The sequence below is a fragment of the Anopheles darlingi genome, chromosome 2 (assembly GCF_943734745.1).
Source record: "Anopheles darlingi chromosome 2, idAnoDarlMG_H_01, whole genome shotgun sequence".
In the NCBI taxonomy this organism is placed as follows: domain Eukaryota; kingdom Metazoa; phylum Arthropoda; class Insecta; order Diptera; family Culicidae; genus Anopheles; species Anopheles darlingi.
Genome location: NC_064874.1, coordinates 69,680,476 through 69,702,532, shown reverse-complemented (window position 1 = coordinate 69,702,532; position 22,057 = coordinate 69,680,476). Strand labels below are relative to the sequence as shown.

The following is a 22,057-nucleotide window of genomic DNA, read 5'->3' as shown; positions in this document are numbered from 1 at the left end:
AAGCTTGCATTGGAATGTCAGCTTCTGATGATCTGATCTATCTGATATTTATATTCTGTTTCGTCTGCAGCAGATTATGCTCTTTTCAACGATTTAAAATTTCTAGTGTTGTCATTAATCACAACTACGAGTTCAATGCACAATTTCGTCGGATGTTTTTAACCAACAATTTCGCTCAACCTTTCTACTTAAAGCTGTTTCATTGGACGGCAGTAGCACGAAATTCAACAGACGACCAAATGTGCTCCACACAATAATACTTAACATTCATTTGTTATCACCTTCTCACCCTACCCGGACTTGTGTTTAGAATGACTTTGCATCCCCCTTTCCGCACACTCCTCCCAATCGGCATACATAAATTGCGTTGGCCGAAAACGCACGTGACAACGGTGGTCGTGGGGTGTTTCATCCACCATTCGCTAACGCATCGCTTGGCAAGATGTGGCCAGGCCATCAACCCAGGCACACCACACAACACTCATCGTGCATGTAAATTGAACTTGTTCGGACAGACCGCCCGGTACTGAGCCTAGCGTAGGCTCGTAAATTCATTACAAAGCTAAACGAAAACAAACCTCGATGTAGGGTGAGGGGGTGTTGCGTACGAAGCTTAGGCCTCCCGCCGGAGGTGGGGCCAAGGTCTATACTACATCTATAATTGCGTTTGTACATCCCCGTGGCCGAGTCACAGTCCGGCCGTGTTTGGACTGGAGCGGAAGCCCGGAGTTCGCCGAGAATGCGTTCCCGGTGGTCACGGAACACGGACCCTGCATCCGAGCGGAGCGGAACTTTGATCCTCTAGCGCCTGGAACGAAGGACCGACCGTTCATCCATCAGCCAGTTGATGTCCACGTTGCCATTGCCTTCTTCCACCGTTCAGCTTGCAGGAACATACATTATCCGAAAATCCCAATCAACAAACTTTTGACCCGGTCCTGGTACTAGACGCCAGGAGGAAGAGTCCACAGTGCCGGGAGTCTCGCGTGTGTGCATCCTTGCATCCAAACAACCATCCCCCGGTAGCAGTTGTAGAAGCAGTTGCAGCAACCATAGCTCTCGGCACTTCAGCTGTAACTCGATGTCCTGGCCTGGCGCTAGGGCCCCGGTACCCTGGCCCTGGGTGAGGCGGAGTGTTGGAAATGGAATTTTTAAATTGTTCACTTTTAATTAAGTTTCGAGAGCTTTTCTCGTTCGCTCGCCCGGTGAGTGAGTGACCGAGAGGGTGGCCGCTGAGCGAACGAGCGAGTTAGCCACGGGCGGAAAGGAGAGGACAGCCCGTGTGCTGGCAGGTGTTCGCCCAGAATGCTCCCCCCCTCCTCCCCGGTTCTACCCCTTTCGTCGCGTTGCCGTTTGCCGAAAAATGGTGCGATTTTATAAATGGTTTAATTAGGTCAATACGGGCAGGAGCGGCGGAAATGGCGGTAGCTGGCTAGCGGCCGGGCCAACATGGTTTCCTGTGGCCACCGCCTTCCTCCCCCCTCTCACGGGCACGCCACGGTTACGGTTGGTTCATGGTGCGTTGGTTAATTTTTCAACAACTGTTCGACGGAGGAGCGAAGGTTTAAATGTGTAAAAAAATGCCTAAAATGCCTTCGTGGGGTAGGGTGTTCCTGTCGGGGGCTGCACACTTGGTGCCAATGCAGGCTTATTCTTTGTGGAAAGTGTCAGCAGGCCAGACCTGGTGCCTGGTGTATCCGGAAACCGGCGTAAGATGCTCACAGGAGTAGTTGATTTTCTCGGGTAACGCGTCATGTGAGGTCTGCGTGGCTTGCTGGATATGCTGATACCTCTCCATGCACGCAGCCATGTTAGTTATGCTGGCTTACGGTATCGTGTTAAAGCGTAATAGCACCGGGAGTACATGTTTTAGCTGCCAACGCACGCCTCGTATGTGTGTGTGTGTGTGTATGTGCGTGTGTTTGACCAGAAAATGAGATGTTTGGAGGTGGTGGATTGTCAGGAGGCTGGAGTGAGATGTAACGCCTTTGAAGTGAACTGCGCATTGTTTCGTAGGCACATTCTTTAGCTCTAGTACATTCAAATGAACCGTTTTTGGGGCTTTCTGGGATGGTGAAGGTAACCACCGAGAAGAACATCTACTGCTTATTCTAGTACTTTGCCATTGCTTCACACAAAATGTCCATTTGTGTGATTTCTGTTACGATTTTTTTAAAAATTTTCACGTATTTTAACACGCACTCTGATAAAATTATTAAAAAAAAGAACAGTCATGGCATCAATGTCGAGGTAGTGTGGCTTAAAAATTATCCTTTTTCTTCTCTCATTATAGGTCTAGGCATGACGATTTGGGAAATATTATTATTTTTCGGTGTTAGTTCATTAGCTAATAATATCTGTTAATTTAATAGCACTTAACTTTTAGGATTTTTTTACATCGAAAAAATCATAGTTTTGAAGAGTTTGCTTAAAAACAACTTTTTCGAACAGGTTTCATCAAAACCATTTCAAATTTACGAAATACACCGTGCTTTGCATGCCGTATACTTTTTGATATTGCTGTGTCCTCGATAGTTTTGCTTCATTGGATCCAATAATTTTACTTAATACTCTTGAAAGGAATGCCACAAAGAAAATAGAGATACGTAAACCATTGTTAAAAGTCCGACAAGAAGGAATCTGTTGGAATTGATGGCAATTCTGCCGCTCTTTACATAGTTACATTTGAATCCATGATTTACTTATTGCTTCCTGAAATTGATGTATTTTTTAAAGGATATTAACATGCTACTCGTGCCACGATCTTCAACCATAAACTACACTTAGAGTGCTTTGTACGACAAAAAACCGTGAGGTTAAAGTTATCCAGCATCCTGGTTCAGTATTAGTCTCCTGAACCGAACCGGTCTTCCATCGCCATTTCGTTGCACCGAAAGTGATCCGAGCCAAAAAAAACGAACCGAAACAAAAACGAAAACTCCAGTAAACCTCACCCTCAATCATGTATTGCCGGTTTCGTGGGTGGAATGCAGGGGCGCGCATAAAAGCGACCCCCTAATTAAGTCGCCCATAAAACGTGCCCCTCCTCCATTTCGAACTGGCCGGTACCGTGCTGGAGTGGGCAGGTGTGGTGGGTTGCTTTAAGATCCCACGTGACTCACGTGCCCCAGAATTCGGTGTGACCGGCGGAGCGCAGTGGCCTGGTGGTGGCATTCTTTTTCGTTGTCCTTGTGGCTGGACAGTCACACCCAGGCGAACAGATCGTGCGAAGGATTTTTCAGTGGACGAAAAGATTCGACCTTTGCTTCGTCTTCACGATCTTCAGACTACGGCAGAGCGTGGTCATGGCCTATGGCGGCCAGGCGGCCCTGGCAAAACGGGGTAAATTAGCGTCGTAAATTGCTTTTCAAACTAAACTACGCCCTTGCACGCCCGCTGGTTTGGGAATGTTGTTTCACCGTTTTTTTTGTTTCGCCCATTTTCGGTCGGTTGTACTTCCGTCCGTCCGTTGGTTGGTTGGTTTGTTTGTTTGTTTGTTTGTATGACTGCACGAGGGCGGCTGGTTGCTATTGTGAGCTTTCCCACGGTCCAGCGGTGGTGGTTGGTGATGGTGCTTGGTGATTAGATTTGCCGGAATAGGAATGGAGGAGGCAAATCAATCTGGCACGTCCTAGAAATGGCGCAGGAGTTGGTCCAGTGCTAGGAGGTCGCTCTGTTTGGTTTAAAGCAAAAAGCAAACCGCTTTCTTTCGGGTAGGTCGGCGCTGGGCCACGTCGAGGTCGTTGAAGTAACGAGCAGGGCACCAAACAGTAGCCCTTTCCCTTCGCAGGTCCCCGAATCGAATGTTCAACGATCACCGGAAGCCATTCTTTGGGGGCAACAATTGGGCGGAACGAGTGAGAGTTTGATGGGTACCACCTAATAGCGAAGTCGTCCCAGTATTCCAGTTGCTGCTACAGTCCTTCCATTTCGCAGGACGAATGTAACTCTTGACCCCAACCCCCGGAAGCGCATTCGATGGAAAACGTACCGGAAAAAACGGGTAAAAGTAATTTCGGCCAAGCACTCGAACCATAAACATTCTCACTAAACTAAGCTCTATAAGCAGAAGAAGGAGAGGGAGAGAGAAAGGCAGAAGAAGAGATAGAAGAAGAAGAAGAAGAAGCAGGATGAATGCAGGAAATGAGAATGTAGCGTCGTTTTCACCGCAACGTTAACGGCATTCTTCGTACGACAGTAAGTTGTCCGCTCGTTTCACATTCCGAATTTTGGCTCGCACAATGGGCGAGAGCGGAGTGGAGAGGGTGGTGGTAAAGGAAACCGGAAGCCATCCCAATACACAATCGCACTGCGCCGGCAACAAGCAGCCCGGACCAACATTTGAATTTCTAATTTTATTACTTGATGCTGGTGCTGTTGCTGTTGCTGTTGCTGCCATCTGGGATGGCCGCGTCTCGAGGGTCGAGCGAGCCAGCTTCCAGATTCTACTCAGGTTCTTTTTTATGGTAGCCAGCTCGTCCAACCTACTGGTCGTACCCACGATATGCTTGCATCCCCCTTCGGCGGCGACCACCATCAGCTCGTCGTCGTCGTCGGCTCTAATGGTGTAATTTACTTCCCATTACCCATCAACATTGGGGCAGGAATTTTCCGGAGTGGTTCACCATCAAAAGGTCACTTGCATCGGGTACACACGCTCACACCCCCTTTCCTCTCCCTCCCCTCCTTTTTTTTGGCACCGCTTTGGAATGGTGATGGTGTTGATGGTGCAAAAAGGGGAAACAAAAGCCCCAAACGGGAAGTGACGTACGTGTGCGTGTGTCACGCACTGGTGTTGGCGCCGGAACGTAAATATCCTTTCGTAGCCCCGCGCGGATAGCTGCCCTCGTGTCCTTTCAAATGAGAAAAGAAAATGAATTTCCCTTCCACGCACTGGTGAGTGCGAGCTCGCCATTCTTCCCGGGATGAGCGAACTCACTTGCCCGTGCCCGTGAGTGTCCCCCCCGACGAGTGAATCCGTTTTATGAATCGAATTCGGAAACTTGTTGAGAAATCCAGCATCCCCAACATCATCATCATCATTAACATCATCATCGAGCAACAAGCACCCAGCAGAAGGCTCCGAACACACACACAGCTGGGGACTCCCTCCTAGTATACCGTTTGCGTGCGGCCACTCCCGGCGGAACGGTGGTATGGTTGGGTGTCAATGTGTGTGCGAGAATGTTCTCGGATTGCCCGCGCTGGACCACTGCTCGGACCGAACTCGAATATTCCCAGCATCCCGGGGCCACTAGGGCGCAGGTGCCGAGCTCGATATAGCTACCGAGAGGTGCGAGCGCCCCAACAACACACACACAAGCTGTACTAAAAAAAACTCCCTCGTACGAGGGTTCCGCTTCCGAAGCCCCAGCCGTTTTTGGCCGAATGGCTCGCTGTGAATGGAACCGACGGACGAACGGCCGGATGAAACGGCGACCTAATGGCCGACTTCCGAACCCGCCGTCGAATCGCTGGGACACCCAGCACCAACCGAACGACGGAACGACCGACGGAACGACCGGAGCGAGGGTTTTTAGTACAACGAAACGTACACGGAGCCGAATCGAAACCGACGTAACGACGAAGCCATTTCTGGGAGGGTCGGGATGCGCTCGGGCCGAAAACCAGGGCCCGGACCCTTGTGACAGCATCACTCCGGGAGCAGCAGCCCCAGTTGGTGTTCCGGTTTAGAGTCGTGCCGTTGTTTTTGTATAGATTTGTTACTTAATGCTTTAACTCTATATATGTGCAGTGAAGGTATTCCGTTTTCTTTCCCCCGTTTTATCATTTTCTCACACACGCACATACGCGGCACAGATAGATACACACCCACACACACACACACACGCCGGACACACGTGGTACACGTACACACGCGGCACACATACAGCGCGGTGTGAGGTGTGAAAGTGAAAAAAAAACCCAGCACGCGAACGAACGGCGGACCAAATAGAGCGGAAAACCCGCCCTCAAGGAAAAGGGTGAGGAAGGATTTGGTGGAGGAACCGAAGCGTGGAGCGTAACAAAGGATAACGGCGCGCGCGACAAGTTGATGCTGCTGCTGCTGGTCTGCTGCTAAAGCTCGGAAGTGGTAGCTGCTGTGGTGGAGTGGAAGAGACGCGTCTAGGTGCGTGTGCCAGTGAAAAACCCCGTGATAGAAACCCTCTGGTAAGTGTGCGTGCCTGTATGTGCCTGTGTGTGTGCTTGTGTGTGTCGTACCAGGTGGTAAAGGTTGCGCCTGGTAGTAGCTACCTTCGGCAACTGCTTTTCGAGGATCCTTGGTCATGGCAAACGGTCACGAGGCAAACGGTAGCTATGCTAAGCGAAAAGACCGATCAGAAAAGTGAGCCTCAGGTGTGTGTGTGTGTGTGCGTGTCTCTGGGTGTCCGATACGTTGGTTCCAGGCCCAGATTCCAGCTCGCAACCGAACGCACATCAAGGAATGGGCAAATCAAGAGCTATTACTAGGGCCATGGCGTGCGTGTAAAGGCGTGAACGAAATGGAAAGTGCTGAGGCAGCTTGAAAGGTCGGCCAGGTTGGCAACCACCCAGCAGAAGCAACCAGTGTTAGGCCTGATGGAGGCGCCTGGGTGAAGGTTATCGGTCGTGGTTCCTACGATGCGTGTGTCACGGGACGTGCGCTGCCTGCTGCCTGCTGCTGCCACGCGCTCTCTGCATTTGCTCTCGCTCTTTGACATTTACTTCTCTTGCTCTTGGGGTTGGCTGAGTGCGAGAGACTCCATAGCTTGTTCCCAGAAGCAAATCCTCCCGGACGTCGGTGGGACCTGATGGAAATCCTGGCTCGAACCAAAGGCTCGAGTATTCCAGCCCAGAGGAAACCGAAAGGGTTTGTGTGGCGGAACTGTTCCGGAACTGTCATGGGTGCTGGCCTGGGGTCACCTGGTTGAGGCGAGACGAGTCGTGATTTAATTAGGGATTATAAACCTACCCCCGATACCAGGAGAGCGTAGTGAGCTGCAACGAACCCAGAAGAGAGCGAGAGAGAAAGATGGAGAGAGAACGTGGCCTACTAGTACAGTTGGAGCGCTCAAACACGTGAAAAGCGAGAGCGAGTGAGCGAGCGAGCGAGCGAAGGATGTGGAAAAATTAGTGAAGAAGTAATCCAGCGCACCAGACACACCACACCAACAAGTGTGCTCTCGTGGCGGCCCCTTGTTGAAGGCTCTACGTGGTCGTCGGGCTGAGTCTGGCACGGGCGAAAGGATGTTCCTACTACGACGAAGCTCCCGAAGTGCCTTGAAGTGAGGTTATGTATGATCGCTCTCTAGCCATGGCGGCCTAGGACGTGTCCGTGCCCAAGCTATACCATTGCTTTTGACTTCAAGCACGATTTGACAGCATATTCTGCCAGTTCTAGCTGAAGAAGAGAAGGAGCATTAATGAATACAGCTCACGGGAACACGAGTATATCCGAAAAACGTGTGTACGTGTGTGTGTGATTCTGTAGGTGTACATGTGTGTCTGTGTGTATGTGTGAATGTATCTAGGAACGGAGAGGAAGAAAGGAAGAGGGGAGTTTGTTCTGTAGTGCGCTGCTACGACGGTGGTGTGATGACAAGATCTTCAAATTGATCGCCCGAAGTGAAGTGTACTGCTTGAAAGCGCCTACTGCCAACTACCTGGCAGGTGTTGGAGATCGTAGTAATCCGGGGGGGGGGGGGGGGGGGGGATATGTGCGTTCGTGAACCATGTGTTACTGGGTTGCAGCACGTGAGCAGAGGCTGTAATGGTGACCTACTGCAGCTGCTGCTTGGAGCCTGTTTTTAGTGAAGCGATCTGCGAGTATTTTAGTTCGAGCTGCAGCCGGTTACGAGTAACACAAGCATGTTACAGGGAATTCCCGGTCCCCCTTTCCTTCTTCTTCTTCTTCCCGGTTAGCAGTGTGTGTGTTCGTGAGAAGCCCCTAGTGGAGTGTCAGTGAAAACAGTTTTTGCCCAGCTTCTTCTTCAATGTCGAACGTGAACGCGGCGCAGCGGTTGAGGCAGCGGGAAAAACAAAGGTAAAGAGTGCTTCCTTCCTCCTCGATTGCTCAACACCGTTGATCGAGCTTTAGGGATATGCTACGTGGTCTACGAATTCCGTCGTTTGGTGCGTTCCGAGCTGCTGCTTAATAGATAACCTCAAAAACCGCGCCATCATAGTCCCCGGGAATGGTTTTAATCACTCGTCGCAAACCTTTCGGAGCATCGTTTTGATGTTGTTTGTTGGCTAAGGAAGAGATAGAGATATAGAGAATCTTCCCAGCCTCACCATTGAAGGTGCTTGTGCGCTCGAGGTCGGTGCTAGTTGGCGCTAGGCCTTTTGCTATTGTTACGGGAACCATCAACGCTCGCGCTCGATTCTCGCTCCATTTTCCCGATGCCCTTGGTGCTGGGGTGGCAGAACAAAAGACGGCCGTTAAAATCACGGCCAACCCCATACACTCATGCACGTGCGCATACACACACACACACATTCACTGAGCGGCTCTTTCTGCTCTGCGTTGGTCTACTAACACCAGGAGCCAGCCAGCTCTTCGGAGATCTGCGAGTAAGAAGATTTGAATATGAAAGCGCAAACGATTGAATGTTGCTGTTGGTTCGGGGTACTGTGGCCTGAACTGTGCTAGTGCTAGCACGGCGCGTCCTGCTCTGGTGCACTCGGCAGGCTCGGCAGGAAATTCGTCGTCCTCCTTTACAGCAAATGGCAGCTTATGCCTTTTTTTCTGTGTCGTTTCCAACGTCGAAACAGCAAACCATTCTGTTGCTTCCGATGTGCTGTCAGCAGATGTACAGCAAGCACCGCGAGGCCCGAGGAGAGACAAAAAAAACCATTCGCATTCAACCGGAAGGGAAGGGAAATGGAACAAGGGATGAGAGTGGTGTGGACGAGATAGAGCGATGGTGGTGGGGTGAGAATAATGGATATTTTATCTGCGGTCTACGATGGTGGATAGCCTTCGGTTTAGTTTGTTTGTTAACTATCTGTTCCTTCTCTTCACCATCTTTTTTCCCTCATTTGCTGAACCGTTGCGTCACACGAGGATCGCCTGAGCTTGGGCACTCACACACACACACACAGCTTCTGCTGGCTGGCGCAAAAGCTCGTGCGTGCGTACAGCAGGCAGGAGTCGACCTACTGCTACATGCAAAACCATTCATTGGGAGGGGGCTCCTCCTCCACGACTCTTGCTGCTGCTGCTGCTGCTGCTGCTGTTGCTGTCAACTGATAACGCGACGGCGAGCGGTTCCCAGTGAATGGCGAGTGCTGCTGCCGTCAGCTTTTAGTACGAATGAACCAAGCTGAACTAGCAGCCGATGAATTCGACTCACCAAAGCGCGTATATCAATGCGCTTTCATGTGCTACCTCAACACGAGGACACTCCGGGGAGCTATAAGGCGTTGTTAGGTGTATGTGTGTGTGTGTATTTTTCTTTCTTTTTCCCGACCACCACCAGCGCTTACATGTGCTCACAGGCAGGTCAGAGTCAGCTAGCCAGCTTGCCAGCCAGCCAGCCACCGAGGCAAGCAGCGATCCTTAGAAGGAGAAGATGGATATGGGAAGGGAAGGGAGGGGGCCTTCAGGCGTACTCAGCCGAATCCGAATAAAGGGGGGGCTTCGGGCTTCGGGCTACGAGCTTACCGCAGTGTTAGTGTCAGCATGAAGGCAGTTTTCATTCCTTTTTCCGTTGATGGCAGACACTCACACTCACACACAATCTCGAACACGCGCGCAGGATCCCTTGATGCTGGATGCTGAACAATGGAACGTGAAGTGAAAATTTGTCCTTCAAATGTGCGTCCGCCGCCAACAATGTAGCGCATATTCGGGCGTCCCGCTCCTCGGAGTGCCCTTCATCCTACTGGCACAGAATCGTGGTGTGCCGTTGTCGTTGTCGTCGTCGCTGTCGCTTTGTGTGTCGCTTGGTGTCCTAGCTAGAAGCGACCACCGATGCGCTGCGATCGGGCTACCAGCATGCCTGGAGTCGTGCCTATAGTGCCCACACAACAACTTACGCCATACGTCAGTTCAGCCAGGGGTTGGAAGGTGCCTCGCCGCCCCTTTCCCTCTTGAGGTGTGAGTGTTTTGGAGCTTCGAGGCTCCTCCGCTCCGTGGGCGTACAATGAGTGCCCGCGAGTGTGCGCGCGCGATACTATACAGCCGATTCTCTGCTTAGCGGGCTCGAGGACGAGGCATTCTTGGCTCAACAAAGCGGGGCGGGGGAGGGGCCCACCATACCTTTCCTACCCCTGAGGGCTACTGCTGCTGCTACTTCTGCTGCTGCTGTTGGGGGAATTAATTTTTAAGAGGCATTAGATACACACGGCTCGGCGCGCTACAAGTGCGAGGCTCGAGCAAAATGAGTCTAGTTAATTAAGTGGCATCGCGCCGGATCGTTGTGCATGATGGGCAATTGCTTCGAAAGAAGAAAACCCATACGATTAGGCACCACGAGGGAGCGGGGGGAAGGTGAACGCTGATCCGGGAAACGGGACACCATTTTGGCGTGTTTTAACTTTGCAAGCATTTCCAAGCGTTTCCAAGCGTGTTCTCGGTGGTCCCTGGTGAGGAATTTGTTTTTTTCCCCTCAAGCTTATCCACACACCCACTCCGCCTTGAGTAAGGACCAGACTGGGCAGGTTTTGAGGGTGAGGGATGGGGATTTGCTTTGAAGAAACGGGGGGTTTTTTTTTTATGCCGTGATGGTTGCCGTCTGTGCTTCAAAATGAAATGGTAGCGAGATGAAATGCGAAGCGAAACACAAATAAAACATTTCTCGGTACAATTTGTAAGTTCCGCTCATCGTCTTTACGTCTCGCACGTGTGAGAGGAATCAGGTGGCTAGGGAGCGGTGTGGGGAGCTTACATTTTTCTAGAAGTTTCCAAACGTTCTGATCGTGGAGCATGTGATGAGGGTTTTTCGGGGATGCTAGGTAGAACGTTCTAGCATTATCGATGCGATGGTCGTCATTAGGCACAGTGTAAGAGGGGGATTAGAGGGCTTACTACATCATGAGTATCATGTCAGTTAGTGGCAGTTTGTGAAAAAGATAGTTAAGACGAGGGCCCCGTTTAATTTTTTTTTTGCCACGATATGAATGTTTTCTTGGTTTTGATCTCTTTAATATCAAGTAATGGATTATGATAGGTGTAGAATGATGAATAACTGTTTCTATCTAACAATTTAAGAACGAAATAATGAATGTCATTTCATCAACAAACGAGAATTACATTCAAACATCCAGATCTTCCCTAACATAACTCCTCAGCAAGGCAGAGTTAAAGCAAGTAAATTATTATATCCTCACCAACTGTTAACGGTTGCAAGCATTCCAACATCAAAAACGCATATGCTAGATATGAATGCAGCAGAACACACACACACACACACACACACACAGGAGCATAACGATACGGTCTTCCACTTAATCAATCAATTCTGCGAAATGAATTGCATAAAACATCTCGGTTAACCACCGCCATTCCAAACCACCGTCCCATTGGCATCAGGTTAATTTGTGGCATAAGCGTGGGAATTCATTTGAAAACCGATTCCTCGCGCCAATGCATGGCGTTATGGCATGGCGTCAGTGGCACACAATGACACAATCAGTGAATTAGCACCGGAGCACCATTGGCATCGGTCGAGGTTCGATTGGTCGCAGTTGGTGAATCGTTAGTGGTTTTAGTGGTTACATTTAATGCTCATTCACGTACCCACTGACCAACTGAGGACATGTCACCGGGGCTAGGGTCAGAAGGGACATTCATTTCCGGTTCGTCGGTACGTGGAAGCGGGAAAAAATAAACCTTCCCTCTGACGCTGGGTTCGCTCCACGCCTGTCTGTTGCTTCTATCCCCTCCTCCTCCTCCTGATGCCTGATTGTCAACCCCAAACACGTCCAGTCATCATCGCGCACATCCTCGGGGGCATCCAGGCTACGCTACGTGATGGCTGCTGGTCCTCTCCTCCTTAAATGGGAGTACGCACACACACACATGCACATACACACACACAGACACATTACGCAGCATATCGGCCGACTAGAATGGCTGGAAGCTGTTGCATACATTACCTCGTCTGTATGGGCTTCTTGTGACGCAACCATCGGGTGGACCATGGTTGCTGATGCTGATGATGATGACGATGATGATGATGAGTGCTGGTGCTGTGTGCTGTGTGCTGCTGCTGGTCCTTTGCGAACCATTTTGCGTTATGCTGCTGCTTGTTTGGCCCACGATGAGTATGCAAATAGTCTCGGCGGTCGGGTAATGGATGTGAATAGGTCGGTAAAATATTAGCACATCCCGCGTGCGTGTGTGTGCGTATGTGTGTCGGGTATCTTGTTGCTCGTTACGTGCTTCGAAGCACTCCGAACGTTGGCCGCCATCATTGGAGTTGGCAGGGTGTTGGCTAAGCAACACTATCGACAAGCGTCCCAAACCGTACGGACATACGTGCTGCAGAAGGATGGATGATAAGCTAAGCGATACCCGGATGGCGGATGCTGCCATCAGACCGATCAAGGGACATCAGATTTGCTGATGCTGGTATTGATTTGATTTTCTAAACTAACGAGACGAGCGCACAACGTTCACCAACACACCATCATCACTACCACCAACGCGACTCGTTGATTAGCATCGCACAAGCGCCGCTGTGAACGTTCGGGATTCCGATTTTTCCGATTTTCCGACTCCGAACGCAAACTCCGTCCATAAATTATCGATCAACGAATCCGTGGTCCGTCCGTGGTGACATATGCTGCCGGACGACGACATGCCCGTTTTGCGCAACATGCAACAGGAGAAGCGTCGCGTCGCGACGGAAAAGCGTGGAGGAAAAGCGCGTCGGAGGGGAGGAGTTGTTTATGCAAAACTCGATGAAAATGCCTTCGGGGCCTTTTTGGGGCTATGGGGCAATGGCACAACCGGACAAACACATACGCGCGCTCATCCAAGCAAACAGTCATACTAGAGAGATAGAGAGCGAGAGAGAGAAAGAAAGAGAAGCAGCTCCGAGATCCATCGATAGCGCCGTGTCCTGCCAGCTGCTGCCACACCCGCGGGCACTGGCCGTGTGTCCGGTGTCGGTTCGACGGGAGAGGGGGGGAAGCTAATGTTTTTGCGGTTAGCAGCTGCAATAATGGATATGCTGGTTATGCATATTCTTCGTTTTTTTGTTTCGTCCACTGCTGTTGATGTTGTTGTTTTCATTGCACCGCGGTCAGCACCGCGAGCGCAAAGTGCATCGGTGCATAATTAATCAAACAAACCCCCAAATCCCCGAACGCACGCCACGATGGGGCCACCGAGCACGGGCCCCCGGACCCACGGTCGGTGTGGTTGGCAAAAATATTTGATTTAATCAATTATCAATGTGCACCGGTAGCTGGTAATAGATTTTCGCAATCTCACTGCAACCCCCGGGGGGTTGTTGTTACCCTCGATAGCCTCTCGGATGGACGATGAATATTAAATTGTGGCCGTAGGGCCGCGGCTCGGTGTGTCCTGTGGCTGTTGCTTTCTGGGAAAATCTCCGTTTTTTTGCTCGCGAGCAATTCGAGCGGAGCTTTAGATTTGTGTTCAAGTGGTTCAGTGGTTTAGGACGCAATCGCAAGCGCATTCGGACGTTTCATAGCTGTGGTTGTTGATGGGATGTGTATTAAAGAAACAAAAGATAGCTGGAAAGGGAGGTGGACCTCCGAATGGATCCTGAATAGATATGTTTAAGTAACATAATCCATGCACAGATTGTACGAACGTTTATGAACGAATGGAAGTAATTAAAATCATTTTCAATCGAACCGTATTAATAACTGCTGTATGCTACTTTTTTCTTAATTTTCAATGCTTTTCTCCTCATTTATGCAGCGAAAACGAAACGTCTGCATCTCTGAAATATGCTACGGACTCGCGGCTCGCGCGAACACTCGAACACCGTAAGCGACAGTCGGTGGTGTAAATGGAGGAGACAGGAAAACAGTGCAGCCAAGCACCTCAACGGCACACCGTAGCGCATTCACGCCATTCACGCACTTGTACTGCACTCATGTCGTACACGGAACCATCGTTCGGTGCCCTTGGCCGCCTTGTTGTCTGCTCTGACATGGTGGACAGATGGTGGTTGTTGTCGAAAAATTGTCAACCCGTTGTCCGCATCCGGATCCGGTTTGGTGTCCGTTCTTTGTCCATCCTTTCCACAACGCAACCTGCGAATGGTGCGAGTGCGCCGCAAGCGAACTGGGTGACTGGTCCAGCCCGGATATTACTGACGGTGGCCAGTGGTGGTGGTGGTGGTGGCAATTTTTCAAACTCTCCACAACTCTGTTACGACGCCGGACGATTGGGGATGGGGATGAGTTTTCGGGGGCCAATTTCATTCACTTCCATGCGCAAAGCTTCCGACGCTCTGGTGATTGTTGGTTCTTTACCTTTTTCGGCATGTTTTATTTAAAACACGGAACACGGTGTTGAAGACCGCGGGGTCCTTAAACTTGGGAGTGGGGGTTTTGATGATGATGCTTTTGTAAAACTATAGAGAGAGAGTGGCTGCGATGGTTTGACGTCTACTAAAGGACGTCTATGTTTTATAAGACTCGCGGCATTTAAATGTTATTATAAGAAGTGTGATCACTTAGCTTATAATGAGTATATATAACCTCATTTGGGTATATTTTCCACTAACTAGATTCACAATGTTGGTGTTGTTAAGTTTTATTATGTTTAAATATTCATTCAAAATACAGTTTTCTATAAACGAAACACCGAAGCGGTACTGAAAATACACTCCTGCATACTTTTATGTTAATTACTTTGTTTGAACTTTAGGTAAGATCCACCCAAGTAAGGATACAAACGGGGTGAAAGGGTATAGGGGGAGGAAGCGAATCGCAGTTTAGTTACTTTAATAAAGCAAAAAGCTAGCTAGCTGCCGTCCGTGGTACAACCAATGACGCCAAGAGGGTGGAACGCAAATGGAGGCGGAAAAGAACATGGAGCGAGCGAGCGAGCGAGCGAGAGACATGGAAATTCTCGCCTCGAGGTTGTCATGTTTCCGTGCTTCTATTATGCTTGTTTTATGGCACTCCAGACGACGAAGAGTACTCACGGCGCTGCCCGGGGGGGATGATTATTTTTCGAGCTACCGAGCGAGCCTCGTCCTTCTGGTTCCCGTTCCCATGCGCGCCTGTACTGCGCCAGTAGTAGTAACTACCGTGCCTCGGTGTCACTTGGTTGGCTCCTCGGCTTACAGGCGCCGACCGACGGACGGGAATGGGGGTTGATGGAAGGTGCCTCGGAGTACTCTAGTGCAAGGCAAGAGGGTAGCTCTCGTTCCGTCCCGCGTTGCCATCCATGTCCACGGGTGTGTGTCCGAGGGAGTAAGGGTTTGGCATTGAAAGATGAGGTCCCGGATTTTGCGGCGCACTCTTTATCTGGTGAGCTAAATAAGCTTCCATTGTTTTGCAACAATTTTAAATAAATACTATACTTTACTGCTTCAAATCTTTCATTACACATACACACACCAACATTCAACTATACGTACGATGTGCAATAAATTGTGTAAGTGTAATGTTTGCATTATTTATGTAATATCACTCCTGGGATTCTGTGACCTGCGAAAAGCCCTTCTCAGGGATTGTGACAACGGGAACCATTGGCAACATTGGAACAGTATCCTGGGGGGGGTGGTCGGATGTTGGGATGCAAAACATCGATCGGCATAAAAAGGGGTGCCAGGCAACGGGCAACACTTACAGTGCGGCGAGTGCTGGCTGTTGTGGTGGCTGTGACACGATCGACTCGACTCGACAAACACACACACACACACACGTACGGTGCTAGTGTGACAAGATATTGCGAATCATCGGAGCCTCAACCGGAGCATTTTGCCGAATCGTCATCATCGTAAGTAAGGCTTGGGAGGTTGCATATTTATGCTTCATCGAGTTGCTCGGTGGTTCGTGGCGCTGCTGTATAGCCCGCCCGTAGTTTCCGTAGAACCACCATCACCAGCAGTAGCAGCAGTAGTAGTAGTAGTAGTAGACGACCCTTTGTGGCTCGGATGTTCGAGGTGGAAGGTGGATGGCAAGTCAACCCCCAATCAACCTGATTTCCGGAGACGTTCTGTCTGCCGGAACGACACACCAGCACACACACACACACAGCACACACAAACAATGGTTGTTGATGGCACTGCTGCTGCTGGTGCTGCTGGTGTAAAAGACGATAGGTGACGATGGTGAATGTAATATTTAAATTTTCTTCGAACATAACTAACGTCACTGACACGGTTTGCTACTCGGAAAGTTCTCGGCCTCGGAGGGAGGGGGGGGGGGGGAGGTGGTGCAAAGTACCAAACCCTTTCCCTCTTCCCGGGGTTCGCGGTCATGGGCTGTGTGCTCTGCGTTCAAGTCACAATTGAATTGAATGTTCCTCGTCAGGCCTTCGGTGGCGTAGTTGCAGCAGACTCTGTAGGCAAACTTTGGCTCGTTTATCTTGGCACCATAATGGGAACTTTCAGCGCACACACACACACATCCACATGCGCGAGTGCCTCCGAGCAAACCAAATGACCCTCCCCCCTCGTCGTTTTCCACCCAGTTTGTTCGCTTGACGGATGGTAAACTTTTCGGCACAAGAAATGAAAAGCCTCGGTAAGTGAGCTATTCACTATTGGTTCACCATGGTTCTCGGCATGGTTCCCTGCCATCATCATCACCACCATCATCATCATCATCATTACCAGCAGGCAGGCGAACCGGGTGAGCTGTGAAATACAGCAGATCAACATTATCGTGCCAGTTACAGCTAATGGAGGGCGTACAATGTACTGCCGTCGCTAGGCAAATGGTTGTGTGTGTTGCTGTGGCTGTGTGTCTGTGTGTGGTGTTAGTATAGAGGCCAGAGAGGTCCTTTCGACCGAGCCAACACGGATCTAGTAGTCGGTGCTCGTTAGAGCGAACGTGCGAAACGCGCCCTCAGCAGGCCCCACTACTACTTCTCGCACTACCGAGCAGCAGCAGCAGCAGTACCTTTCGGGTTGATGAAGAAGTTCTGGGTCGACTTTGGACGCACGGGACGCCGGAGCAGCTCGAGCAGACGAGCCACGAGCGTCAGCAGCTGAATTTTGTATGAACGAAAGGATCAAGCGGCCTCGCACGGATTCACAGGAGGAGCCTTCATCGACCGCGGAATAATTGATCAGTATTTGAAGAAATGTATGCTTCGTTTTCGTGTGTGCAAAAGTGCAAATGCATACACGGTCTGCATTATTCAGTGCAATGGGAAGTGTGCATGAGTGTCTGTGTGTGTGTGCATGTTAAGGAGTGTGGCATATCAGTGTAAAGTACTTGGACTGTGCACGGACGAGCTGAACAGCTTTGGCAAAGGAGTTGTCTCAGGAATACTATTTACAATGTCAGTACAATTGCTGTTAGTCCGAAATTTCTGTCGTTTGACTCTTACAGCTGATATTTGATGTGCAGGGAGCTGGCGAAGCTCTTTTGTTTCCGGCTACTCATGAGTTTCTTGTGCATTCGCTTACTATTTCCAGTGAATAGTCACCAAGAAAAGCCGAGAAGCTTTCCTTCTTGGACGCCAGAACGTTCTTGTTGAACTTGCAGAACAAACATTTACCTTTTAATGGTGATTTGGTTTGGAATTTCAGTCCCGTTTGCATCACACTGACGTCCGGAAACGGGCCAAGTAGCTTACAAAGTATTTGCCCGGCGTCGACGACGTGATGTGTCGACCAACTGGAACTACTCCGAAATGAAAGGTGTCTCAACGGCGATACATAATTACGCGCCCCCGTTAGACTAATGTCAGTCCATTTCCCACTACAAACTTACCGACGATTTCGCCCATAATGGCTACTATTCTTCTGCTAGCGAGCTCATCATCGTTTCTCTTCATCATTAGCTGACCAACGGGGAGACTTCGATGGAATTTCCGTCATTCTGCATCCGCTTTGATCCCGGATTGTAGGTTATCGTTAGCGCGCTTGTTTGCATTTCCTATCCTTTTTTGCGGGTAATTGTGAGTGGTACTTTGGCGGCCTTAACCCAGCACTTTTTGGGCTGGATAAAGTTTTGTGCACTCTTCTTCTGCCAGCGGCCATTTCGTATCCATCGTCAGCCCTGTTTTTCACTGTCTTTCTCTCGTGCGTTTCGTATTTCTTGTCAGTTCGTTGAGATGGAACGCCGAATGGGCACGGTCCAGGCCTTGGGAAGAACGTCAAACTTTTGTGCCCGGTATGGCGGCCTGGTGGTTGGTCGAGTTCCCGGGTTCCAAAAGGGGCCGACGGTGCTACTGTAGCTACTGACGAGCAGCTAGAACCTTCATTTAGCACGCGCGCGAAATTCTTGTGGGCATTTTTCGTGGATTATCGACCACATGGAATCGGTCCTTTCTTCCTTTCCGAAGGCAGAACTTTGCGAGTCAGCCAACCGAGAATCGGAAGGGGAAAGGTTTTAATTGAATGATGACCCCTTACTTAGCACCAGCTTGATGCACTTGCTTCTCGCACATTAGTGCCACTGGAGCTGCGGCACTGTCAATTGGTTCGGATTGAAGTGGACAAGTCACTTTGAGTGCTTGCGCAGTTTTTCGAAAATGCTGAAGCTGGTAAAGAAGCTGGTTGCTGAGTAGACGAACTTTTGAGTTACCGTGCATTCTTTTGTCACTAAATTTAGTTTCAATTTAAGAAATGGATTGTTGATTGTATTTGTGCATTCAGCGAGAAGTACTTTTCGTATCTAAATTCCACGGAAAATTGATTCCATTTTAGTCTAATGCTACTCTGTGGATAAAGGTTATTCGGTATAGAAATAGAATAGAAGTGTGTTCCACAGAAGGAGTTCCTGGAAATGTGATTTTACTTAGAGCGTATGCTTCGGGGTGCCTCCAACATTTTGCAGCATTGCGCAACAACATTAACTCTAGTTTACCGGCACCGAACGCAGACTATCCGATAGACTATCCGACTAGATCAATCCAACGCACATGTCGATGTCGGTCAGTTCCTTGTTAACGTCCCGCTTCAACACCACCGAAAGACCGAAAATGTAGCCAACGAGCGTGTGTTTGTGTGTGCCACTCGATACGTTCCTCAGTTCCAGGACATAAATAAAACGAAATGTAGGCCAAAGCAGCGGGCGAACCTCCATCTTCACCCTTCCCCAAACCGTTTGATGGTCTGCTCCAGCTCGGTGAAAAACTTTCAGCTCCTTTCAAAGGAGAATTGTTTCTTACAAAAGATCGGATTTCAGCGGCGAGTCGACATGCCCAAGCCCAACCCGTGCTGGCTGCCCAAGTTGTGCTGAGGAAGGATCCAAACAGGCAGCCAGGCAGGCAGGCGGCCATTATCTATTTTTAGCCGCTCAATCGATGGTAACAGTTGGCATCGCCATTCGTGGTCCGCCAACGCTTCACGGAGAACGGATCCTCACGGTTTGTGTCCCGGAGGGGGTGTGTGCCCGGTCTAACCGAATCCGACGCGAAGCTCCATTCCATAGCATACTCGCCAGGGCCAGGGCGTCTGTAATGGAGCAATCCGGAGCTGGAACAGAAGTAACCAAAAAGGGATGCCGTATCCATTTTTGAACGGGGTTAGTCCGACTCTCCGGCCTGGTCTGGTCGGGACTCCAATGTCCGTGGACTCGTCCACCGACTCTCGCATATGGTCCCGCTGACACTTTTTGGCAGCGACAGCAGCAGCAGTAGCAGCAGCTTTAATACTCCAATCTGTGGATTATCAGCGGAACCGGGCGGTTGGGGCATGGGTTGGGGTTGGTTCCAAAATGGTGCCATTTACGAGCATTGACCACACAATTTGGTTCGTTACTGCTGCTACTGCTGCTACTACTGGTGCTACCGCTCCAGACAACAAAGACGCGAACGACCGCCTTGGCAGACGGGGCAGAGGGTTTCTGAGCGAAATTTGGGCGCAAGGCGCACAAGGGAACCATTTAACTTAGGGTAGTATCTTGGGCAGTCACAATTGGCAGCGTATTTATGGTCCCCGGGTTTTTTTTCCTCCCAATGGGGCATCCAGCTTCGGTGCATCTGGTCCTTTGACTTCGGTTCGACGGCTGGTCGCCGGTCTCTTGGTTTGACCTAAATTTGAAAACCATTTGGAGTAGCAGAACAACCAACTCCAGGGGAAGGGCTCCATGGGTTAGAACATGGCACTCTGGGAGAAAGCATTTGGAAACTTCGTCACTTGGTAACCGAATGGCAATTCGGTTACACATCGAAGGGAAGGGAAGGGAAGGGAAGGGAAGGGGAGGGGAGTTTTCGTTATCAAAGAGGGAGTGGTGGCGGATCGCACTCTTCCGGTTACAAATTCCACCCTTCCTACCAGCACTAAACGACGACGAGTCCAGCTTTCCGGATGGACCAAACGAAACCCTTTTATCCATCGGACGGTGTTGGGATGGGATTCCCGTTTTTGAATCTTCTCTTTCTCATTTTGTTCTTCTTTCTTCTCTCTCTCCCTTTCTCTATTCCACAGCTTGTGAATCCACTGGCGCGCTAATGATGATGATTTGTGGTGTCGGTGTGGCTCGCAGCAGTAGTGTGCGTCGAGGCCGCTCCGTAAAAGTGCAAACCCGAGTCGAGGAGGAGAACCGTTCGAGTGGCAGCCCCAGCTCCAGTCCCTGCTTCGGCGGCTAGTGTGTGTGCGAGGGCGCGCGAGTGTGTGTGTGTCAGTGTGGTCTCGGGTACGGTCTTCCCGACACCCAATTTGCAGTGGCAGTATCCCCATCTTCCAGAACCAGAACGGCCCCTCCCCGGGGGCGGACAGTAGCAGCGTCGTCGTCGTCGCCGCCGTCGTCCGGATCGAGTGCACCTTCCGCACCTAGCCACCGTGGGTCACGTGGGAACGGGGGAAAATGAAAACTGTCATCGCGAAGGCCATCGCGATCGCCAGCAGCACCAGCGCCAGCGCTAGCGGAAGCGCCAGTACACGGTTGCACCGGAAGCGATTGTTTGCGTCGACTGCTGTCACTGCGGCCGCCGCCGTCGTCGCTGTCAGTGTGATTAATCGAACGAAGCTGAAAAGTTGAAATCGGTTCGAGTCACCGTCATCGCCATCATCCGTCGTGGTCGTCGTCGTCGTCGTCGTCGTGTTCATCGTTGTCGTCGTTGTAGCCGTTAGTCGTTAGGATAAGACATCCTCACATCACATCTTCTTGTTCTCGGTTTGCGCGCTGGAAATTGCAGTTTACCCAAATCGCGTGGTGGGGAGGGGATCGCGGCCACCCAATCGACCTAGCGTGTAGCCCGTAGTCTCATAGCGAGTCGCGTAGAGAGAGAAGAAGAGAGAGAGAGAGAGAGCTGCCGGATGTAAACATCATTATCGCCGTGGGTATTCCATTAATTGTGACAGAGATCACGATCACGATCACGGAACTAGCGGGCTAGCGAACGAATAGTAGGAAGACGCAAGGAGGCGCATCACACACACACACAAACGGGAAGCAAATAAACTGCAGCATACCTTCAACGATTGCCACATCATTGCTTTGAAGGAGGATTATTACCATCTCGTACCATTCCTTCCACCACCGGTTACGCAACGAAAGAGGGCCCCTGCAAGAAGTTTCGTGCACATAGCAACAGCAGCAAGGGCAGCCCACCGGAAACGCTACTGCTGGATGGTATCGCAAAGCTTCCCCGTTGATTGGTGACTGGTGTATTTTGAGCGGCATCAAAATTGGCAGCATCAATCATATTTGTAATCAAGTTCGCGTTAGTGTAAAACCGCCGTAAGGATTAATAATCAACTTAGCAGTCTAACGAAACATTCATGCGTAGCATAAGAACTAGTAATACTACTACTACTACTACTACCAGTACTAAGGATAATATTTGAATTCTATAACCACCACAAAATCACACACTGACACACACACACACACACATACTCACATCATCGGACACAGTGACAAAATTACACTAGTACGGTAATAATATGAATATTGCATTTAAAGTAACACGTTCCGTGGAAGTGACTACATAAGGTGGTGGTGGTGCTGGTTGTGG

General features: G+C 50.2%; 1 protein-coding gene and 1 long non-coding RNA gene across 5 annotated transcripts in view; one reads left to right on the top strand and one right to left on the bottom strand.

The window, feature by feature from the left end:
* The window catches only part of LOC125952409 (uncharacterized), a 310,728-nt gene that overhangs the window by 128,645 nt on the left and 160,026 nt on the right, over positions 1-22,057 (bottom strand). The gene's annotated exons all lie outside the window — the stretch shown is intronic.
* LOC125952458 (uncharacterized) lies at positions 5,675-22,051 on the top strand. 2 transcript variants are annotated; one of them, XR_007468817.1, is made up of 3 exons: positions 5,675-5,760; positions 7,906-8,023; positions 20,526-22,051. It is a non-coding gene; the product is annotated as an uncharacterized LOC125952458 (long non-coding RNA). The 2 variants fall into 2 exon arrangements; XR_007468816.1 differs by lacking the exon at positions 5,675-5,760 and adding an exon at positions 6,046-6,171.